At 41.7% G+C, this 22,470-nt stretch overlaps 1 protein-coding gene across 7 annotated transcripts in view; it reads right to left on the reverse strand.

The window, feature by feature from the left end:
- Herc1 (HECT and RLD domain containing E3 ubiquitin protein ligase family member 1) overlaps positions 1-21,113 on the reverse strand; it is a 200,464-nt gene extending 179,351 nt beyond the window's left edge. For 5 of the 7 annotated variants that reach the window (XM_045160356.1, XM_045160359.1, XM_045160358.1 and 2 more), the window contains exon 1: positions 20,688-20,828. The gene's annotated coding sequence lies outside the window, so the exon portion shown is untranslated. Of the gene's footprint in view, positions 1-20,687; positions 20,838-21,098 lie in introns of those variants that run through there. The other 2 variants (XM_045160355.1, XM_045160353.1) reach the window with 2 other exon arrangements.
- Positions 21,114-22,470: the final 1,357 nt, after the last annotated feature.

Below are 22,470 nucleotides of genomic sequence, written 5' to 3' on the forward strand. Positions count from 1 at the left end.
GGCAAACAACTTAGTATTTTTAAAACTGTTCAAAAGAATGCCAAAATAGGGGCTGGGGAGGTGGCTTAGTGGTTAAGGGCTTGCCTGTGAAGCCTAAGGAGCTCGGTTTGAGGCTCGGTTCCCCAGGACCCACGTTAGCCAGATGCCCAAGGGGGCACATGCATCTGAAGTTCGTTTGCAATGGCTGGCAGGCCTGGTGTGCGCATTCTCTCTCTTTATCTGCCTCTTTCTCTCTGTCTGTCACTCTCAAATAAAGAAAAATAAACAAAAATAATTTTTAAAAAGAATGCCAAAATATGAAGGAATGACAGAATTTTCCTAGTTTACAATCTAATAAATTAGTAAATCTAAGTAATGGTAAAGAATCATTGCAAATATCACAAGTATTGATAATATGGCCTTTACCTACTCCATGATGGAAATACAAACCACCCCTACTAAGTATTCTTTTTTAAAAAATAATCAAGGCCGGGCGTGGTGGTGCACGCCTTTAATCCCAGCACTCAGGAGGCAGAGGTAGGAGGATCACCGTGAGTTCAAGGCCACCCTGAGACTACAGAGTTAATTCCAGGTCAGCCTGGACTAGAGTGAGACCCTACCTCGAAAAACCAAAAAAAAAAAAAAAAAAAATCAAACAGTGTGGGAGTTTGGGGGAGTGAAACTTTGATGCAGTCTCAGCTGTAGGCCAGACTGGCATCAAACTCACAGCAGTCCTCTTGCTTCAGCCCAAAGCAATCTGACTCTCAATGTACAGGAAATTTGGAAGACAGAACATATAACATTACAGAGACACAATTAGCAACTTTGAGAAACCTCATGTCAAACAACATGGCTTCTTTAAAATAATTACTAAGGGTAAAAAATAGTCTAAATGTTTTTAATGATTTAACAGTAAAATATTCCAAATAATTATAAAGTATGGCTTTGGGTCATACTTAAGACAAATAATCTTTTTTTGTTTATAAATCAGAGAAATATGAATCTAGTTCCATATGTGATGATATTAAGAATTTGTTGGGGCTAGAGAGATGGTTCAGCAGTTAAAGTACTGGCCTGCAAAGCATAACAACCCCAATTCAATTCCCCAGTACCTAAGTAAAGGCAGATGCACAAATTGGTACATGCATCTGGAGTTCTTTCACAGCCGGTAGAGGCCCTGCCCTAGCACGCTCAGTCTCTGTTTCTCTTTTCTCTCTCTCTCTCCCTCCCCTCTTAGAGATAAATAAAAATATATATTTTAAAAATAAGGGCTGGAGAGATGGCTTAGTGGTTAAGTGCTTGCCTGTGAAGCCTAAGGACCCCGGTTCGAGGCTCGGTTCCCCAGGTCCCGCGTTAGCCAGATGCACAAGGGGGCGCATGCGTCTGGAGTTTGTTTGCAGAGGCTGGAAGCCCTGGCACGCCCATTCTCTCTCTCTTCCTCTCTCTCTCTGTGTCTGTCGCTCTCAAATAAATAAATAAAAAATTTAAAAAATTGTTTTTCTATAGGTTTCTATATTTTTTAAATATTTTTTTGTATTAATAAAAAATTAAAAAAATTGTTTTTCTATAGGTTTCTATATTTTTTAATATTTTTTGTATTAATAAAAAATTAAAAAAATTGTTTTTCTATAGGTTTCTATATTTTTTTAATATTTTTTTGTATTAATAAAAAATTTAAAAAATTGTTTTTCTATAGGTTTCTATATTTTTTTTTAATATTTTTTTGTATTTATTTGAGAGCGACAGACACAGAGAGAAAGACAGAGAGAGAGAGAGAGAATGGGCGCGCCAGGGCTTCCAGCCTCTGCAAACAAACTCCAGACGCATGCGCCCCCTTGTGCATCTGGCTAACGCGGGACCTGGGGAACCGAGCCTCGAACCGGGGTCCTTAGGCTTCACAGGCAAGCACTTAACCGCTAAGCCATTTCTCCAGCCCTAGAAAAACAATTTTTAAGAAGTTATTTAAGGGGCTGGAGAGATAGCTTAGCAGTTAAGGCATTTGCCTGCAAAGCCAAAGGACCCCAATTCCATTCTGCAGGACACACTTAAGCCAGATACACAAGGGGGCACATGCATCTGGAGCTCATTTGCAGTGGCTGGAGGTCCTGGTGCGCCCACTCTCTCTCTGCCTCTTTCACACTCATAAATAAAAAATAAATGAAATAAAAAGTTGTTTAAGGGCTGGGGAGATGGTTTAGTGGTTAAAAAAGCACTTGTTTGTAAAGCCTGCCGGCCTAACTCCCCAGTACCCATGTAAAGTCAGATGCACAAAGAGAAGCAAGTGTCTACAGTTTGTTTGCAGTAGCAAGAGACCCTAGTGTACCCATATTTATTTTCATTCTTCCCTCCTTCCCTCCCTCCCTCCCTCCCTCCCTCCCTCCCTCTCTCTCTCTCTCTCTCTCTCTCTCTCTCAGATAATAGTGTAAAAGAATTGATTCTTTGGCTTATAGGCAATCTATACATATAGTCAACATAGCTGAAAGGACCGTAAAGTGAGAGAAATGCTAATGGAAACTCGCTGGTACACAGGCACCTAGTAAATTCAGGATCCAAGGAAAATGTTCTCACAGAACACTGCTTTGTCAACCTCTCTTGACTGCTTTTACAATAAAAACTATTTTGCAAAAAAAAAAAAGAATTGAACAAAGATACCCAACATGGGCAGAAAAGGCTGCTCCTGAAAGCCATAGGTTATTAAATGAAAATCCCAATTCTGGGGGAGATAACTCCCTGCTGCAGAGCTAGAGTGAGACCCTACCTCAAAAAACCAAAAAAAAAAAAGAAAGAAAGAAAGAAAGAAATATAGATGAAATAAGGCATTCTTTGAGTTGGCTAAGTTTTTCTTCTTTTCTTCATATTTGTTTATTTATTTAGACAGGGTTTCATGTAACCCAGGCTGGCCTGGCCTCAAACTCATACATCGGAGGATGAACTTGAACTCCTTATCCTCCTGTCTTCATCTTCCAAGTGCTAGCCTGCCATCCCCAGCTCAATGTTTGGTACATGGGAATTCTTTATCCCATTCTCTCAGATTTTATTTTAATATATGTTTAAAATATCATATGAAAAAAGAAAAATGCCATCTGGGAATTGAGTTATCTACCTAGGACTGCATATAATCTCTACATATTTCCGTAATAGATAAACCCACAGTCAGACACAAGTGACTGTCAAGCTACTAAGCTCAATTTATTTCTATAAAAAGGATTTTAAGAAATCCTTTGAGGGGTTGGGAGTAAAGCACAGTGATAGAACATTTGCCTAGTATGTCCAAGGCCCTGAATTTCATCAAGGGCAAAAAAGAGAAAGAGCCAGGCGTGGTGGCGCACACCTTTAACCCCAGCAATCAGGAGGCAGGGATAGGAGAATCACTGTGAGCTCGAGGCCACCCTGAGAGTAAATAGTGAATTCCAGGTCATCCTGGGCCAGAGTGAGACCCTACTTTAAAAAACAAACAAAAAAAAAAAAAAAAAAAAGGAAAGAAAGAAAGAAAAGAAAAAAAGAAAGGAAATGCTACCAACTCAATACCTACATAACAGGAGGGAAAAAAAGGATAACATCAAAATAGAAGAACAGCGCTGGAGAAATGGCTCAGCAGTTAAGGCGCTTGGTTGCCTGCAAAGCCTAACAACCCAAGTTCAATTCCCTAGTACCCACATAAAGCCAGATGCACAGAATGGTACATGCATCTGGAGTTCTTTTGCAGGGGCTAGAGGCTCTGGCATGCCCATTCTCATTCATTCATATTCTCTCTCACTTCCCCCTTTTTCTCCTTTCTCTCTCCCAGGTATAGTGTCACAAGGGTTTAATCCCAGCACTTGGGAGGCAGAGGTAGGAGGGTTGCCATGAGTTCTAGGCCAGACTGAGACTACATAGCGAATTCCAGGTGAGCATGGAAAAGAACAAGACCCTGCCTCAAAAAACAAAAGAAAGAGAAAAACAAGAATAGAATAACTACTTGGAAAGAAGGGATTCAGGGCTGGAGAGATGGCTTAGTGGTTAAGTGTTTGCCTGTGAAGCCTAAGGACACTGGTTCAAGGCTTGACTCCCCAGGACCCACGTTAGCCAGATGCACAAGAGGGCACACACATCTGGAGTTCGTTTGCAGTGGCTGGAGGCCCTGGCATGCCCATTCTCTCCCTCCCTCCCTCCCTCCCCCCCCCTTTCTCTCTTCCTGCCTATTTCTGTCTCTGTTTGTCGCTCTCAAATAAATAAAAAAAATTAATTAAAATTTTAAAAAGAAGGGATTCAATGGAGGGGAGGTTTGGGGGAAGAGTGATAGAAAGGGATTATGATTTTAGTATATTGTTTATACTTATGGAAGATATCCATAAAAAGGTTTAGGGGCAGGAGAGATGGCTCAGCAGTTAAAGGTGCTTGCTTTCAAGGCCTGATAGTCCAGGTTTGATTCCCCAGTACCCATGTAAAGCCAGATACACAAGTGGAACATGCATCTGGAGTTCCTTTGCAATGGTAACAGGCCTTGGTGCGCCCATTCTATTTCTCTTTCTTTCTCTGTCTGCTTGCAAATAAATAAGTAAACAAACTTAAAGAAATTTAAAAATTAATGAACTTTTTTAAAGTTTTTTAAAAGGAAAAGAAAATTCATGTAACATAAATCTTACTAGAAATCCACATACTAAATTGTCCTATGTAATTCCTCTTATTTACAAATCTGTTAACGGTATTAAAAGAATTCGTAGCTTTCTATGGAAAATAAGGTAGTTTAAGTATGTTTGGGTTTTCATTTTTACTTATTAATTCAGACAGGCACAGGAAAAAAAGGTGATGACCTGCAGACAGCACTGCTCGGTCACCACTATCTTTCTAGTCCTGTGGGCCTTTGGTACTTCTGGAATTTATCATCAGCAGACTTCCTGCATAAGCACTTCAGTTCACTGAGTTACCAAACCGGGCTGCTTTTATCTTACGTACAAAAACTGTTTCCTGACTGGACTGTTCTGAAACAAGGAGCCAAACCAACAGATGGCAGAAAAGAGGGAGAGGAGAAAGTATAAGAGAGCATCAATTAAAAAAAAAAAAATGAACAAACTGAAAGATACCTTTAATAATATCATAAGAACACAAAATATCCAGCAATTCCTTGCCATTTCAGAAAACAAAGTCACATCTTGTCAACCATCAATTATCTTAAGGCACACTAATTCTGTGAATTTGTATCTAACTTTATTCCTTTATACAGCATGCCTTTGGAGTTTTGAAAAATAATATCGCAAAGAAATTTAAATTAGTTAATTCAAGCAATTCAAACCATTTTCAAAACAAAGAGGACTTAGCAAACTTTTATACCATTTCACTAGTCCTATCGAATATATCTGCGTTCTCAGAAGCTACCAGTCTTTTTTTTCCCCAAGGTAGGGTCTCACTCTAGCCCAGGCTGGCCTCGAACTCACGGCAATCCTGCTACCTCCTGAGTGCTGGGATTAAAGGCTTGTGCCACCACACCCAGCTCCTACCAGTCTTTTTTTGACTTCCAGAAAAGTAGAGCTTTTAACCTCTATACTAATTCATAACATAATCAAAACTACCTCAATATTACTACACACTAACTAGTAGAAATTTTAATTAAGATATAGGTTTGAGGGCTGGAGGGATGGCTTAGCTAATAAGGTGCATGCCTGCAAAGCCAAAGGACCCAGGTTTGATTCCCCAGGACCCACGTAAGCCAGATGCACAAGGTGGTGTATGGGTCTGGAGGTCATTTTCAGTGGATGGAGGCCCTAGCACACCCATTCTCTCACTCTCTATCTGCTTCTCTCTCTTTCTCTCTCTCTCTCCCCCTAATAAATAATAAAAAATATTTTAAAATAAATAAATATTGGTTTGAAAGACAATACAACAGTTTCACTGTTAAAATTCAGTTTTACATCTAAACTATGTGTCTTAAAGATCCTAAGCATTGGGGTTGGAAAATACAGAGCTCAGTGGTAGAGCACTTGTCTAGCATGAGCAAGGTCCTGGGTTCATTCCCAGCAGCACAGGGCAGGATCAGGAAAGACCTAGACTTTCAGTATAACCTTTTTCAAAGAACATTACAAAAGGCTATCTTGTCCATTCATCAAACCAAGTATCTTCTGCTTTCAGGTTAAATAACTTTCCAGTCACTTGCTTAAAAAGCAAATATGTTGGGCTGGCGAGATGGCTTAGTGGTTAAGCGCTTGCCTATGAAGCCTAAGGACCACGATTCGAGACTCCAATGCCCAGGACCCATGTAAGCCAGATGCATGAGGGGGCACACGCGTTCATTTGCAGTGACTGGAGCTCCTGATGTGCCCATTCTCTCCGTCTCTCCATCCCTCCTCCCCCCAACCCCGCCTCTTTCTCTGTCAGTTGCTCTCAAATAAACAAGTAAAAATAAACAAACAAAAGAAAAGATCAAACATGCAAAATGATACAATGTAGAAATCCATTATTCACACTTTGGCAATTTCCCAAAAGAATAAGGTCTAGACTCTGGTTGTATCAAAAAGACAGGGCACTAGAGTTTGTGGTTATTCAAGGCCTCATCCCTCCAGCAGATCCCTGTCTATGGAAGTTTATCAAATAGGAGAATATCGGACTATCTCACTGAAGTATAGGAAGATAAATAGAAAAAATGGTTTGAGTAGTATTTTATAAAATAACAGCTAAAAACTGATGTAAATGATTATTTTCTGACTTGTCCATACTCCAGACAGTTTGCCTTACCCTGCTTGTTAGTGCTGAGTTTCAAAGTCTACCAAGAAAATGTTGGCATTTCAGGGCATTAAGATACACTACTTACTACTCACTCTACTACCACCGTATCTGATGCTTTCACCAGTACCACTCTGTGCAAACATCTACTCTTCTGGAAAAATGGAAATACCGACATGCTTTAAGAAATCAAAGCAGAGCTGGAGAGATGGCTTAGCAGTTAAGCGCTTGCCTGTGAAGCCTAAGGACCCCGGTTCAAGGCTCGGTTCCCCAGGACCCACATTAGCCAGATGCACAAGGGGGTGCACGCATCTGGAGTTCATTTGCAGAGGTTGGAGGCCCTGGTGTGCCCATTCTCTCTCTCTCTCTCTCTCTCTCTCTCTCTCTCTCTGACTCTTTCTCTCTCTGTCTGTTGCTGTCAAATAAATAAAAATAAACAAAAAATTTAAAAAAAAAAGAAATCAAAGCAATGTGTAGTCCTTAAAACTGTCTCACTATCAATTGTGAATTCTTCAACATACAGACTCCCAGCACTCGGGAGGAAGAGGTACAAGCATCACGTGACTTCAAGGCCACCCTGAGACTACATACTAAAAAACAGAATCCTCCTACTCATAAGACCCTACTTGGATGGGACATTAGATAAGCAAAACCATCACACTGAGGCTGTCCATGTCCATGCTCTGCTCTCCACAGACTCTGCCAACACTTACTTTCACTACTAGTCAACCAGCCTAAATCACGTGCTAGCTGTGTGAGCTTAGGTAAGGAACTTGGGCTGTTTCAATTTCCTCATCCACAAAATAAAGCTTTATTTTATAGATTTTAAAAGTGACTTAAAGCCAGGCATGGTGATGCATGCCTTTAATCCCAGCACTCAGGAGGCAGAAGTAGGAGTATCTCATGAGTTTGAGGCCACCCTGATACTACATAGTGAATCCCATATCAGCCTGGGCTAGAGTGAGACCCTGCCTCAAAAAAGAAAAAAAAAAATTAAAAAGGAAAGGTTATTGCTGAAGACTCCACATGTTTTTGCTGCAAGTCACTGAGAAATCCTGCTTGAGCTGAGCTGAAACCCTCCTCCGTGTAAAGCTGACAGAAAGCTGGAAAACGCTATGCTGCATGTAGTTCAACTGAAGAGAGAAAAATCACCAGTGGAGAGACTCAACAGTGGACAGACACTGTAGGTCTTAAATTTGGCTAGCCAGGCCAGATGAGCCAACAGGTGCAATAGTGGCATGTCTGTTATCGGGGAAACCAACTGCTCTCTAATTGGACTGGAGGTCTGTTCCAGGGGAGGGAATAAATACCTGATATTGAAAATCTATGACAAGGGTAGTCATGAGCCCTAGGGCTGTTAACGTCTGCTGACATCTGGCTAAATGAATATACTATGCTTACCAAACTGCCCAGTAAAAGCACTTCTCTTAATGTTCATACCCATATATTAACACTACTCTCACTTTTGGTTAGAGAAGCTTCTCTTACAGATAGTGACCTTGGGATAACTCAGCAGGCACCATGGTGCTGAGAAGAAGTGACAGAGGAGTGCTCAACACTGAAACATCTCTATCACACCTTCCAAGGTTCAGGGTCCATTACGGAAGAGGTGGAAGAAAGAATATAAAAGCCAAAGGAAGGGTAGGACTCCTTACAACATGCTCGTCCAGACACAAAATGGCCTGGATATCCATGACCTCAAAGTGCCTGACACTACCTACACAAGACCATCATAATAGGAGGAAAAGATGATGACATCAAAATAAAAGAGAGACTGATTGAGAGAGGGAAGGGGGAAGATGGAGAATGGAATTGCAAAGGAAAAAGTGGGAGGAAGAAGGGAATTACCTTTGGTTATTGTATATAACTATGGAAGCTATCAATAAAGAAGTTTTAAAAAAAAGGTAGCAACACATTGAAAAATGAGTGATCATTAGTCAAATGTTCTCACCACAAAATGACATGTTAATTAGTAGATTTGTGTTATATATATATATATATATATATATATATTACAAAAATTATACAATGTTGTCAATTTAAAAATAACAAGCCAGTATTGCTTCGAGTGCTGCCTGCATAGTAATAATAAATGTTCACTCAGTGACTCGTACTATTGCTTTCTATGTGCTGGCTACTCCCTGCCACACCACATTACTAAATTACACAAATCTCTCCACCATTCTCCACTATTCACTTTCCAAAAACCTGAAAAACTACACGAAAGCAGAAATTGTAATTATGTTACTCATAAAATTTCACTATATATGCTGAATATTTTATATTTTAAAAAAAAGTTGGGGGCTGGAGGGATGGCTTAGCAGTTAAGGCATTTACCTGCAAAGCCAAAGGACCCTGATTTGATTCCCCAGCACCCATGTTAGCCAGACATACATGGGGGCACACGCATCTGGAGGTCGTTTGCAGTGGCTGGAAGCCCTGGTGCACCCATTCTCTCCTCTCCCCCCCCCCCCGTTTCTCTGTCTAATAAATAAATAAAAATATTTTTTAAAAAAGTTTGATGCTGCCCTCCATAGGCTTTCAAATTATGTTAGTACACAAACAACTTCCAAGTTGTAGATAAGGTCATACATACCTTTATTTCCAATATAATCTTTAGCAAGGTTGCTTATTTGCATTGTCTCACACAAGACTTCCCATCCCTAGAGCTGCACCCATGCCACAGACTTCCAGATACTGGAATGAACATAACACAAAGTTCCTGATTTTTTTTTTAATTTTTATTTATTTATTTTATTTTGAGAGCGACAGACACAGAGAGAAAGACAGATAGAGGGAGAGAGAGAGAATGGGCGCGCCAGGGCTTCCAGCCTCTGCAAACGAACTCCAGACGTGTGCACCCCCTTGTGCATCTGGCTAACGTGGGACCTGGGGAACCGAGCCTCGAACCGGGGTCCTTAGGCTTCACAGGCAAGCGCTTAACCGCTAAGCCATCTCTCCAGCCCACAAAGTTCCTGATTTTGCATAGAGGATGACAAATATTAAACACGTGGGCAAATAATTAATCTTCAGGGATTTTAATTACCATAAAAATAAAACAAGAGGAGCTGAGAGATGGCTTAGCAGTTAAAGCACTTGCCTGTGAAGCCTGAGGACCTAGGTTCAACTCCCCAGGACCCATGTAAGCCAGATGCACAAGGTGGTGCATGTTTCTGCATTCATTTGCAGTGGCTTAAGACCCTGGTGTGCCCATTCTCTCCCTCTCTCCTGACCCCCCACCTCTCTCTCTCTCTTTCCCTCTCTCAAATAAATAAAAATATTTTTAAAAAATAAAACAAGACAGACAAGAATAGAAAACCATCACTGAAGAGCTCTCTGAAGAGGTAGACTTTAAGGAGCTCTCTTTTAGAAGACCTCAATGATGTAAAAATACTGGGAAGAATAGGATAATAGTGAGTACTTCACAGGCCGTGGCTAGAAATTTGGCTCACTAGAAAAAAAAAATTAAGCAGGGAGATGGAGAGAAGGCTTAGTGGTTAAGGCACTTGCCTGCAAAGCCAAAGGATCCCGGTTCAATTCCCCAGGACCCAGGTAAGCCAGATGCATAAGGTGGCACATGCATCTGGAGTTTGTTTGCAGTGGCTGAAGTCCCTCGCACACCTGCATGAGTGCACTCCCTCTCTCTCCCTCTCTCCCTCTCTCTCTAATAAATAAACAACAAAAAAATTAAATATATATATATATAATATATACATACATATATACATATATATATATATATATATATATATATATATATATGTTCTAGAAAAAAAAACGGGCGTGGTAGTGCACGCCTTTAATCCCAGCACTCGGGAGGCAGAAGTAGGAGGATTGCCGTGAGTTCGAGGCCACCCTGAGACTACATAGTGAATTCCAGGTCAGCCTGGACCAGAGTAAGACCCTATCTCAAAAAAACAAAAAATAAAAAATAAAAAATAATTAATTAATTAAGCAGAGACAAGCATGGTGGCCACTTGCCTGTAATCCTAGTACTGGAGAAGCACAAGCAAGAGGATCCTAAACTGGAAGCCAGCCTTGGCAACATGATCCATTGCAAAATAAAAATCTATTTTAGCTATAAAGTACAGAATAGCATATTAGAGATCGATGAGAATGCAGTTAAGAGACTTATAATTAATTATCCAAGCAAAAAACAACAGTAACTTGCAACAAGACAATAAACTTAAATATAAAATATGATCAGATTAGAAACATAGGGGCTGGAGATACAGCTAAGTAGTAAAGTGCCATCCTAGCACGCACAGAATTACTGCATTGCAAAAAAATATGAAATATATGTGCACAAATACATATTCAAAAGATAGAGCCAAAAGGATTTGCTGGCTGTCTTGTTACAGGACATATAAAGAAGCATAGGTGATTCTTAGGACTGACTAGTTAAATGGTCCCTCCATTTGCTAAAAGCAGTCACTGAAAATAGTAAGGCAGGAGTCACACCTCCATTGTACATGAGGTATCAAATAGACAGCCAAGAAAATAGAAACTAGATAAACATAACTTGGAAAGACTCTTATTAATCCTAGCATCAATCCTATCAAACTGCAACTATATTCTTCTCATTTTATAGATTATGAAACCAACATTAAGAGATTAAGACTTGCCAAATATCACTCTAATAAGTGACAGACAAAAAGGAAAGAAAAGGGGCTGCGATCCCAATACACTTACAGCCATGTGGGGCGGAGCCAGAAAACCCCCAAGCTAGCAGGCCACTCTGCTCTACTGTGTGCAGCAGCCAGCGATCAAGTCTCAAAGTGAAAGGAGAGGTTAGCCTAGGCTAGAGTGACATCCGACCTCAAACACACAAAAAAAACAAAAAAGAAAAGAAAACAATTTTCTGGACTCCACATCCATGTCATGTCATGTGGACACCCATAAATACACAAATACATACACACATACACTAATTTTTTTTTTTTTTTGGTTTTCCCAGGTAGAGTCTCACTCTGGCACAGGCTGACCTGGAATTCACTATGTAGTCTCAGGGTGGCCTTGAACTCATGGCAATCCACCTACCTTTGCCTCCCGAGGGCTGTGATTAAAGATGTGTACCACCAAACTGGCTTCACACATTAATGTTTTAAAAAGCCAAGAATGCCCAGCACTTAGGAGTCTGAAACAGGTGAATCACCATGAATTCAAAGCCAGCCTGTCTAGATAATAAGTTCACAACGACAGCCTGGACTACAGAATGAGATCCTGTCTCAAAAAAACAAACAGAAAAACATGAGTAGATAGGAAAAAAAGAGAAAAATACAGGTAAATGATCTTTCTCAAATAGAACTTATCATCTAAAACACAGAACACAGATAACAGGAACACTGTTTTCTCAATTCTCCAAAGGATGGCACATGACAGTGGCATTCTAGATACACAAAAAAGAAATTATTTTTTATATACATGGATGACTAAATGTGTTAAGACATTAATTCTTTCATGGGACCCCAGCTGATGGGGGAAACTATCCTATATTACTAATATTTGGGGGCTGGCATGGTGGTGCATGCCTTTAATCCCAGTACTCGGGAGTCAGAGGTAGGAGGATCACTGTGACTTTGCGGCCATCCTGAAACTACACAGTGAGTTCCCAGGTCAGCTTGGGCTAGAGTGAGACCCTACTTCAAAAAAAAAAAAAAAAACTAATATTTGGTTATCTTTTGCTACTACTAAAATTATCATTAGGCATTTTATCTTGATATTTCTGTACAGCAAAGAAAACAAAACCTATGGATTACCAGAAAATATTTGCAAACTATATATGTGGTAAAAGGTGACTATCTGAACTATATAAATAACTCATACAACCCAAAAGAAAAGAAGTAACAGAATTTTTAAAATGGACAAAGGCACTGAAGATGTATTTCTTCAGAAATGACATAAAAACGGTCAACAGACATATGAGAAGGTGCTCAACACCACCAATCAGGGAAATGCAAATCAAAAATGAGGTAAAGAATTACCTCACACATGTTGGGATGGGTTATATGAAAAAGGCCAAAGACACTTGAGGGTTACAGGCAGTCAGTCAGGGATTTGAAGCCATCCTTAGCTACAGAGGAGTTTGAGGCCAACTTGCACTACAAATACCCTACCTCAAAAAAAAAAAAAAAAAAGCATTGGGGAGGGCCAAGGGAAAGAGAACACCTGTATACTGCTGGTATAAATGTAAACTGGAACAGCCACTATGGAAAACAGTACCACAGTTCCTCAAAAAACTAAAAATAACACTGCCATATGAATCAGAATCCCTCTTCTGGGAATTTATACTTTCATAGATAACTACATTCTCATATTCACTGTGGCCTTTTTAAAAGTATTTTATTTTTATTTATTTGAGAGAGAAAGAGGCATAGAGAGAGAGAGTGTGGACACACCAGGGCCTCCAGCCACTGCAACAAACTGCAGATGCATGTACCACCTTGTACATCTGGCTTCCATAGGTGCTAGGGAATTGAACCTGAATCCTTTAGCTTTGCAGGCAAGTGCCTTAACCACTAAGCCATCTCTCCAGGCCCACTGTGGCATTATTCACAGTAGTTAAGATGTGGAAGCAACCGTAAAGTCTGTCAACAGGTGAATGGATAAAGAAATTATGAGACACATACACACAAGAGTCTGAAGTCACACTGAACAATACAGGAAGAACCTGTCTCAAAAAACAAATTTTATAATTAACTCAAAGGGTGAATTTTATGGCAGTAATTTGTATGCCAATTAAAAAAAAAACTGGAGGGGGAAATGACTATATAAAAGAAAATACATAGATTTGGGTAAAAGAATTAAGGAAAAGTTAACTCAGAGACTAGAGAGACTAGACTGGACTGGACAAGGGAAAGAGGCCGAAACAAAGTTGGGGCATAGGAATGTGATAGTAGCAAGAAGGGAAGAGCAATCCTTCTGAGTAACTTTTATGTAGTAGTGGTAATAGTAGTAGTATTTATCAACAACTGTACTGTTTCACAAACTAAAAATGACCAGTACAAGGCACGGTGGCACATACTTGTAACCCCAGCACATAGGAGGTTGAGGCAGGATAGAAGAAGCAACACCATCATAAGCTACTATGAGATCCTGTCTCAAAAAGTAATAATAATGGGCTGGAGAGATGGCTTAGCAGCTAAGGTACTTGCCTGCAAAGCCTAAGGACCCAGGTTCAAACTCCCCAGGACCCACATAAGCCAGATGCATATGGAGTTCCTTTGCAGTGGCGGGAGGCCCTGACATGCCTATTCTCTCTATCTGCCTCTTTCTCTCTCTCTCAAATAAATAAATAAAAATAAATAAATATGTTTTAAAAGTAATAATAAGCCATAACATAACAATAACAGTAGCAAGTGACGTGAATTACACTACACACAAATAACAACTATTTAAAAGAAACAGGGAAGAAGACAGCTAACCTACGTAACTTTGACAGTGTTTCGACTACTGCAAAGCTAAAGATTAAAACTATATAGTCACAAATTAGTAAATGTTTTCCCAAAGAGTATAAGTTAGCAAACTGTAACTGCTTGATGTATATTACAAATGTAAACAAATAAATGTTAAGACTGTAGATAATAAAAGCCAGGTTTCAATCACAGAAAGAAGTTACAAATAAGGGAAAGGTTAAATCAACCCTTGCAGTATTAGACTAGAGTCAAGGGTATAATATGAATTCATGGACTTTCATAATAGGAATACATGTAGGTGTCCATCAGTATATTCAAGGGTTTGGTTACAGGATCCCCTTCCCTGGCAGATACCAAAATCTACCATTCTCAAGTCCCTTGTATCCAGCTTCTTAAACTGTGGGCCATGAGGCCATATAGGGACATGTAACAGAATGTAGGAATTGCAGAAAATTTGGCAACAGTCAAAGGTTTCTGAAATGTAATGACCAAAAATTAATTCAAATAAAACATAATGAATATAAGGTGTTTCTGGCAACACTGACCTATGCAGTATCCCGTGATTTCACCGCAGCCTGGGTTCTGCTCACACAGCACGCACACTTCGCACCGCAGCCTGGGTTCTGCTCACACAGCACGCACACTTCGCACCGCAGCCTGGGTTCTGCACACACAGCACGCACACTTCGCACCGCAGCCTGGGTTCTGCACACACAGCACGCACACTTCGCACCGCAGCCTGGGTTCTGCACACACAGCACGCACACTTCGCACCGCAGCCTGGGTTCTGCACACACAGCATGCACACTTCGCACCGCACTTGCTGCATTGTGCCATGCAATACTGAAAAACCCTGCCTGAAACACTCAAGACTAGTGTATGTTATGAATTGAAGCATTTTTACTTTACATACTAAGATTTCTGCTTTTACCAAGACAAAGACTTTGGTTATTTTCCCATCATTATTCTTCAACATGTAAGTATCAAATTCATATGTCTTTGGATTGGATTATGTTAGAATGTTTGTTTTTTAAAACTGATGTATGCATAGCTGACTTGAGTTTCACAAAAAAAAAAAAAAATTAGATGGGGCTGGAGAAATGGCTTGGCAGTTAAAGCACCTACAAAGCCAAAGGACCCAGGTTCAATTCCCCAGAACCCACATAAGGCAGATACACAAGGCTGCACATGTGTCTGGAGTTTACTTGCAGCAGCTAGAGGTCCTGGCATGCCCATTTCTCTTTCTCTCTCATAAATAAATAAATAATAAAATTATTTAAAATAAAATAAATCAAATGAATTTTGGCTTGGGATTAGACAGAATTTCTCACAATTTCCATAATGGCCCTAAATATACTTCTTCCACTTTGTATTCTATATTTACAAAGTAGTACTCTCAGCATGGCTGACTATAAGATCACAATATCAAGGCTGGAGAGATGGCTTAGCGGTTAAGCGCTTGCCTGTGAAGCCTAAGGACCCCGGTTCGAGGCTCGATTCCCCAGGACCCACGTTAGCCAGATGCACAAGGGGGCACATGCGTCTGGAGCTCGTTTGCAGTGGCTGGAGGCCCTGGCGTGCCCATTCTCTCTCTCTCTCTCTGCCTCTTTCTCTGTCTGTCACTTTCAAATAAATAAATAAACATAAAACAAAAAATTTTTTTTAAAAAGATCACAATATCAATCAACTCTGAAAAATGTTGGATGATGCTCGATGTCCTATAGTACCAAATAGTCAGCCAAGATTTAATACTTTATGTAAAAATAAGTACACTCATCTCATTAATATGCTAAACTGATTTAGTCTTCGATGTTAAAATAATATGTAAACCAAAGAACTGCTTTAAAATAAACCTCTTTATGATTTAGTGTAAGTGTTTGATTCCAAACAAAGGCACCAGAGTACCCTGGAGAAGTAGTTGATTCCAGGACTAGGGTGGGGAGAACATAAAACGAGCAAAGATAACCTGTGGCACCAGGATATAAGGAATTTCTTTCTTTCTTTTTCCTTTTTTTAAAATTTTGTTTTGTTCTAGTCCAGCCCGATCTGGAATTCACTATGTAGTCTCAGGGTAGCCTCAAACTCACAGCAATCCTCCTACCTCTGCCTCTCCAGTGCTGAGATTAAAGGCATGTGCCACCACGCCCAGCTAAACTTTTTTTTTTTAATTTTTTGGTTTTTATTTTATTTTTATTTTTTGTTTTTTCAAGGTAAGGTTTCCCTCTAGCCCAGGCTGACCTGGAATTCACTATGTAGTCTCAGGGTAGCCTTGAACTCACAGCAACCCTCCTACCTCTGCCTCCTGAGAGCTGAGATTAAAGGCGTGCGCCACCAGGTGCAGCTTGGAAGTCTCTTTTTTATCATGACTAATGTGTTAGGTTAGCATACAAAGTAATGGGATCCAATATGGCATTTTCATACATCTCTAGCATTATTCTTTGTTCCCATTCATTCCTGTCCCCCACAGGAATTTCTTGGAAGGCTGGAACAATGTAAGTATAAAGCATAGTAGTACTGATGGTAACATGTAGCCTACTGGTATACTAACACAAGTAACTGAATAAATGAGGGAAAGGGACATCTCTCCCTTACGTAAGTTCAGAATTAATAGATATAAGGAATGAGAGAAATACAAAATCACTAGACAAGCACCACAGTCACAACTGTTGCAGACAAGATTCACCAATGTACGCTACAATCCAGGAGAGAAAATTTGAGGAAAACAAAAGCTATCCATTGTCTCAAAGTAACTACTCCAAGATGCACAGATAGATGCGTATCAATTACAAAGGAGAATGGTAACCTCGCCTTGACTAACCCAACAGAAGCCACCATTACAAAGTGATTAGTTAAAATATCACTAGCAATTGACACATCAACACCATTTTCCCCCTAATACAAAACACTGAGAAAGGCACAATGTCACCTCTGGTCTTCTCATGAAAACATGTATAACCTCAAGCTAATCGTGAGAAAAACATCAAGTAAACCCAAAATGAGAGAAACTCTACAAAGTAACTGGCAAGGACTCATAAAACATCAAGACTAACAAGTAAGAAATTGTCAGAGGCAGGTGGAGACTATGACAACTAAATGCAATGTGAGATGCTATGGTTAGATCTTGGAATAGGAAAACGACATTAGGGTAAAATTCATAGAAAATCTATAGCTTATTAGTCATAATTGGACTATGGTTATGTAAGATGTTGACATTAGGGAATGCTAACTGGAAGGTGTGTAAGAACTCTGTTCTGTATTTTGATAACTTTCTTACAGGTGTAACTTCTTTTTTTAAATAAGACAGGCATAGTGGCACATGCCAGTAATCTCATGGCTTGGGAGGTGGAAGCAGGATGGTGAGTTCAAGGCCAGCCCCATATACACAGAAGTGGAAGCCAGGCTAGGCTATATTAGACCGTGTCTCAATTGAAAATCAAATCTTTCAATCAGTCATATGACTCAACTATCACATTTACTTGCTCAGGGATCCCGTGTGGAATTTAATATTCCCATTAATTTACAGGGCCCAGTAGGTAACAGAACAAACTACAATCATAATCAGAAATACCTATTTTTTGCTCCCTTACTTCAGTCTAAGAAAGAATACTACCTGAAGTGACTTTACTAACCTTGCAAACTCCTTTTTAAATAACCTAGCCAATATTTTGTTTTCAACATCGGACAGCCTCCAGAGTATATCTAAAACAACCTGTTTCATGTGTTCTTGAAACAAAGCATTCCTTACTGTCAAGTTTGATATAAAAAAAAATCTCTTTAGTGGAGTTTGTTACTTAAACAGTTGTTCACATGTAAAATTCCAAGGGCTTGTCTATCTGCTACTTTTTGTGATAAGGTCTCTCATGTAGCCAAGGATGGCCTCAAAGCCTTGATTCTCTTGCCTCCACCTAAAACTTAAATTTTGTTGCACAAGTTTGCTTTTACCTAACATAAACTTCTACCTATCCCAAACCACAATAGTGATGACACTACTAAGTTCTAAATATCTTTACTATAAAAATCAACTGTCCCAATATAGCAATCTTTTTTGTTCTATTTAAAATATTAAGGAGTAATATTTACTTTAGGCTTGTTTTACTATATGCATATTCTATTAAGCAATCCAGCCCAATCAACAACTACTCTCTGAGAATCCTTTAAATAAAATGGGGTTTTTCAAGGTCTGTGTATGTACACACATACATATACCGGGTTCTTTGGGGGCAAGGTCTCACTCTAGCCCAGGCTGACCTAGAACTCAACTCTGTAGCCCAGGCTGGCCTCAGATTCACTCGTGCAATCCTCCTATCTCCGCCTTCTGAATGCTTGGATTATAAGCATAAGCAATCATGCCCTGATGTTGAGATGTTTATATTAATAAGCAGATTAAGTGAATTCACATTTCTCCTCCAAATGCCACCAGCACATCTGTATTAGGAGTGAAATACAAGACCAGCAAATGAATGGATCACTGTCACATGTAAATGGCAAAACTAGAAATTTAAGAAGTGATTAAAAAAAATTAGCTGGGCATGGTGGCACACACCATTAGTCCCAACTCTCAGGAGGAAGAGGTAGGAGGATTGCTGTGAGTTCGAGGCCAGCCTGAGACTACATAGCAAATTCCATCCAGGTCAGCCTGGGCTAGAGCAAGACCCTGCTTTGGAAAAAAAAAAAAAGAAAGAAAGAAAGAGAGAGAGAGAGAGAGAGAGAGAGAGAGGGGGGGGGGGAGAGGGAAAGAAAGAAAGAAAGAAAGAAAAAAAGAAAGAAAGAAAGAAAGAAAGAAAGAAAGAAAGAAAAAAGAGAAAAGGAAAGGAAAGGGCCTTAGGGGAAGCAAATTTCATAAAAATTTAGAATTACAGGATGCCTTTGTAGGCCAGTTAATCGATTTCAGTGACACCAACTTCACATAGGATGATAATCTATCCTATTTTTAAAAGCATACAGATTTCCAATCTCCCCAGTTATCTCATTCTTTTCCTTATGACATACAATCCTGTCATGTGATTTAGACAAAATATTTTAACTGTTCTTTGCCCCTAATGGTGTCTTTTCTCAAATAGCATTCCAATGTATGTTCACTCTCCTAAGATATACAAATGTGTGAAAGTACAGAGAATGTGTGTGCACATTTATGCATAATACAGGCACACAGGCGCTTTTGCTTGTACAAACACAATGCAAACATATACCATACAAGGCACATCCCCACCCCATACTAATCACAAAAAACATGATGAAACAAATGTCACATAATTTTGGTCTAAAATAACCAATGGAAACCAACTGATTTCTTCTCATTACGATGAAAAATCATTTCTTTGCTTTTCATAAACATTACCCCTTTTCTGCGCACCCACCACAAATGGAATTGTAAACAAAAAAAAATGTATGTACTTAAACCTAAAATGTTTAGCATTTAATTTCTTTTTTAAAAAGCTATTTGGGTAACAACCTTTTTGGAAGAAGACCCAATAAAAGATGCTAATGGCAGAATACGGGCAGTGAAAACGGGCAAACCAGGTTTCATCACGCAAGGCAAAGAAATGATCTGAATCAAACGAAACATTTTTGGGAACATGTATTAAAATGAGGAAGTCCCATGCAAGGATGAGCCCAGTACTACTTAGTCGGGTGGGGAGAGGAATAAATAAACATAAAAGTGTCTATTGGGAACCACACACAGACATTATTAAATCGATTCGTTCAAATCTGTCCCACCTGTTATTTGACTACCTATATCTTGAAAGTATTGTAGAAAAAAAATGTTCACACTAATGCAAATTCTGTTCTACGTTTCTCAGCAATCTTAGACAGCACGTCTTTACATAACCTCCTGGAAGAGGCAGGTACCAGGCTTCTGCCCTCACGTCTCTCGGGAGCCGGCCACCCATCACTGAGGTTCCCTGGGGACAGGCTCCCCTGTCCACCATGCCCAGGCACACAGCTCACCCTGGAGACACTACACACACACAATACCGCCTCGCCTCCCCTTTCCCGGTGAGCGAAGGACTCCTATGCTCATGGGGAGGTGGGGGGGTGGGGGACACGCACAAGGTGAAGAATGGTTTTACCAAAAGATCAGCTGCCCCCACCCGAAGGCAGAGGCGTGGAGAAAGACACATCGTCCCAACCTCCTCCTCCACAAAGTCGACCGGGAGACCGGTGCTGGTGGTGCCGGTGTGGGAGGGTGGGACACGGGAGTGATGGAGAGCCGCTCCCCGGTGCGAGCCCCGGGACAACCCCCGCGCCAGCCCCAGAGGAGCGCTCGTTAGCGGATAAAGGGGAGAGGGAGAAGGTCACAGACGCGACCCCGGCCAGGGGGGGACGCGTACCGCAAGGCGCTTCAGGGGCGGCTCCCCGGGCTGGGCGGCGAGGCGAGGCTCCGGCGACTCCCAAGTCTAGTGCAGAGGCACACCCCGAGATCCGCACCACGGCGCCCCGACCTCCGCGGGGGCCCCGGCAGCACCTCCCTTCGGCGGCGGGAGGCGGACGGGGGGAGGGAGGGAGGGAGGCAGGGAACGGTCCCTATCGGCCTCGCTCCGTCCAGCCCAGCGCACGCCCGAGAAGAGGCCGAGAGGGCAACAGAGAAGGCGTTACCGTACGAGAGGGGGTTCGGCAGCTGACGGGACTGGGGCGCGGCTCGGGCGACCAGCGACCGGCTCTCGGCAGCGGCTTCTCGTAGCCGCGTCCTTTTTTTTTTTTTTTTTTCCCCCCCAGCTGCAGCGGCGGCGACTTGTCAAAGGGAACGACGTAAGAGGCGGCGGCAGCGGAGGAGGCGGCGGCAGCAGCGGCGGCGGCGGCAGACGAGTCTCGCGAGACTTCGCGGAGAATTCTCGCGTGATCTTGGACCTTAGTCCCGCCCCCTTCCCCTCTCTAGGCCCCGGCGCGGGAGACGGTGCGCGTGAGGGGAGCGGAGGTCCGCGTTCCCTGACGGGCGAGGCGGGCGCCCTGAGGGCGAGGGAAGGCGGCGGAGGTTCTGGGGACGCCTGACGGACGCGCGTTCCTCACCTTCTCACCTTGGAGCCCTCGAGGAGTCCAGCGTGCCGGCCGCCGCTGAACTTTGCCAATGAGGCGCACTGGACGGATGGGGGGTGGGGCGGGTCACTGCCAGGGCGTTGGGGGCCCGGCGAGCGAGCATGGCCGGTTTTCCTCGTGGCCGGCGGTGGACATCATCCCACCGCCCGGAGTCCAAGTGCTGCCTAGCCTTGAGGAACACGTGGGGGTGGGGGGGAAGCTGGCAGCCAGGCGGAGTGGCCACACCCCTTATCTCCTCTGCTAGCTGGGCGCTCGGCGCTCTTTTATCTCACAACCCAGCCGGCTCTTACTTAGCCTTCTGGCTGGTCAGGTTCAATCCCGTGCAAGTGTCACTTGACCTGCCTACTCCCCCCCACACACCCGCGTCTCGTTCTCTTTTGTGCTGAGGTACACTAAAGTGAATTTGTCCTTTGGGTACCAGGTTAGTGTACATCCTTTGGTCCTGACCCTGACCTAGACTGGGATTCCTGCCCCCAGAAGGAACACTACCTGATTTGGTCATCCTTGTAACCCCAGGGCCAACCATATAGGTCCTGATGGTCATCAGATTGATGAATGAATGACTATCTCTGTGCATCGTCTAACTCCCAGTCTCACCTTGCCAGCTACCTTCACGGTGTCCATCAAAATGTTCCACTGGGCATTTAATATGTGTTACTGTGAAGATTTAGGACAAAATAATGAAGTTAGTGTCTGCTCTAGAGGCATAGGCAAAAGAATATATATGTATGCTGGAGAGATGGCTTAGCGGTTAAGGCACATGCTTACGAAGCCTAAGGACCCAGGTTCGGTTCTCCAGGTCCCACATAAGCCAAATGCACATGGTGGCGCATGTCTCTGGAGTTCATTTGCAGTGGCTAAGCCCATTCTCTTATCTCTTTCTCCCTCCTGTCTAATAAATAGATAAATAATATATGCCTAAAAACAATGGCATATGGTATAAGAACAGGGTGTACTTGCCCCTTGGCTTAATTGGATAAGTGTCATGTCAGAAAAATTTAGCCCAAAGTTAGAAGCCAGAATTCTAGAATCCTCCTTAACCACGTGTGTCACTTTGGGAAGGTTGCTTGACTTCTCTGAACTTCAGTTCCTTATCTGTCAACTTAAAACACTAGATACATTAGTTATTATAATAGGGTCCCTCCAAGGAATAAAGAGCAGGTAAAGCTTCTGGTCTATATTAATTAATCATTAAGCAGAAAGTGTCATGCAACTTTTATGTGTCCTGGGTATGAAATATATATTCAGATGAACCAAATAGGAGGAGGCAGATATGTATGGAGTAATGTCATTGATTCCATATGATCTGTGTGAACCTGACTCAAGATCAACCAACTACTGGCCC

This window comes from Jaculus jaculus, chromosome 10, assembly GCF_020740685.1.
Source record: "Jaculus jaculus isolate mJacJac1 chromosome 10, mJacJac1.mat.Y.cur, whole genome shotgun sequence".
NCBI classification, from domain to species: Eukaryota; Metazoa; Chordata; class Mammalia; order Rodentia; family Dipodidae; genus Jaculus; species Jaculus jaculus.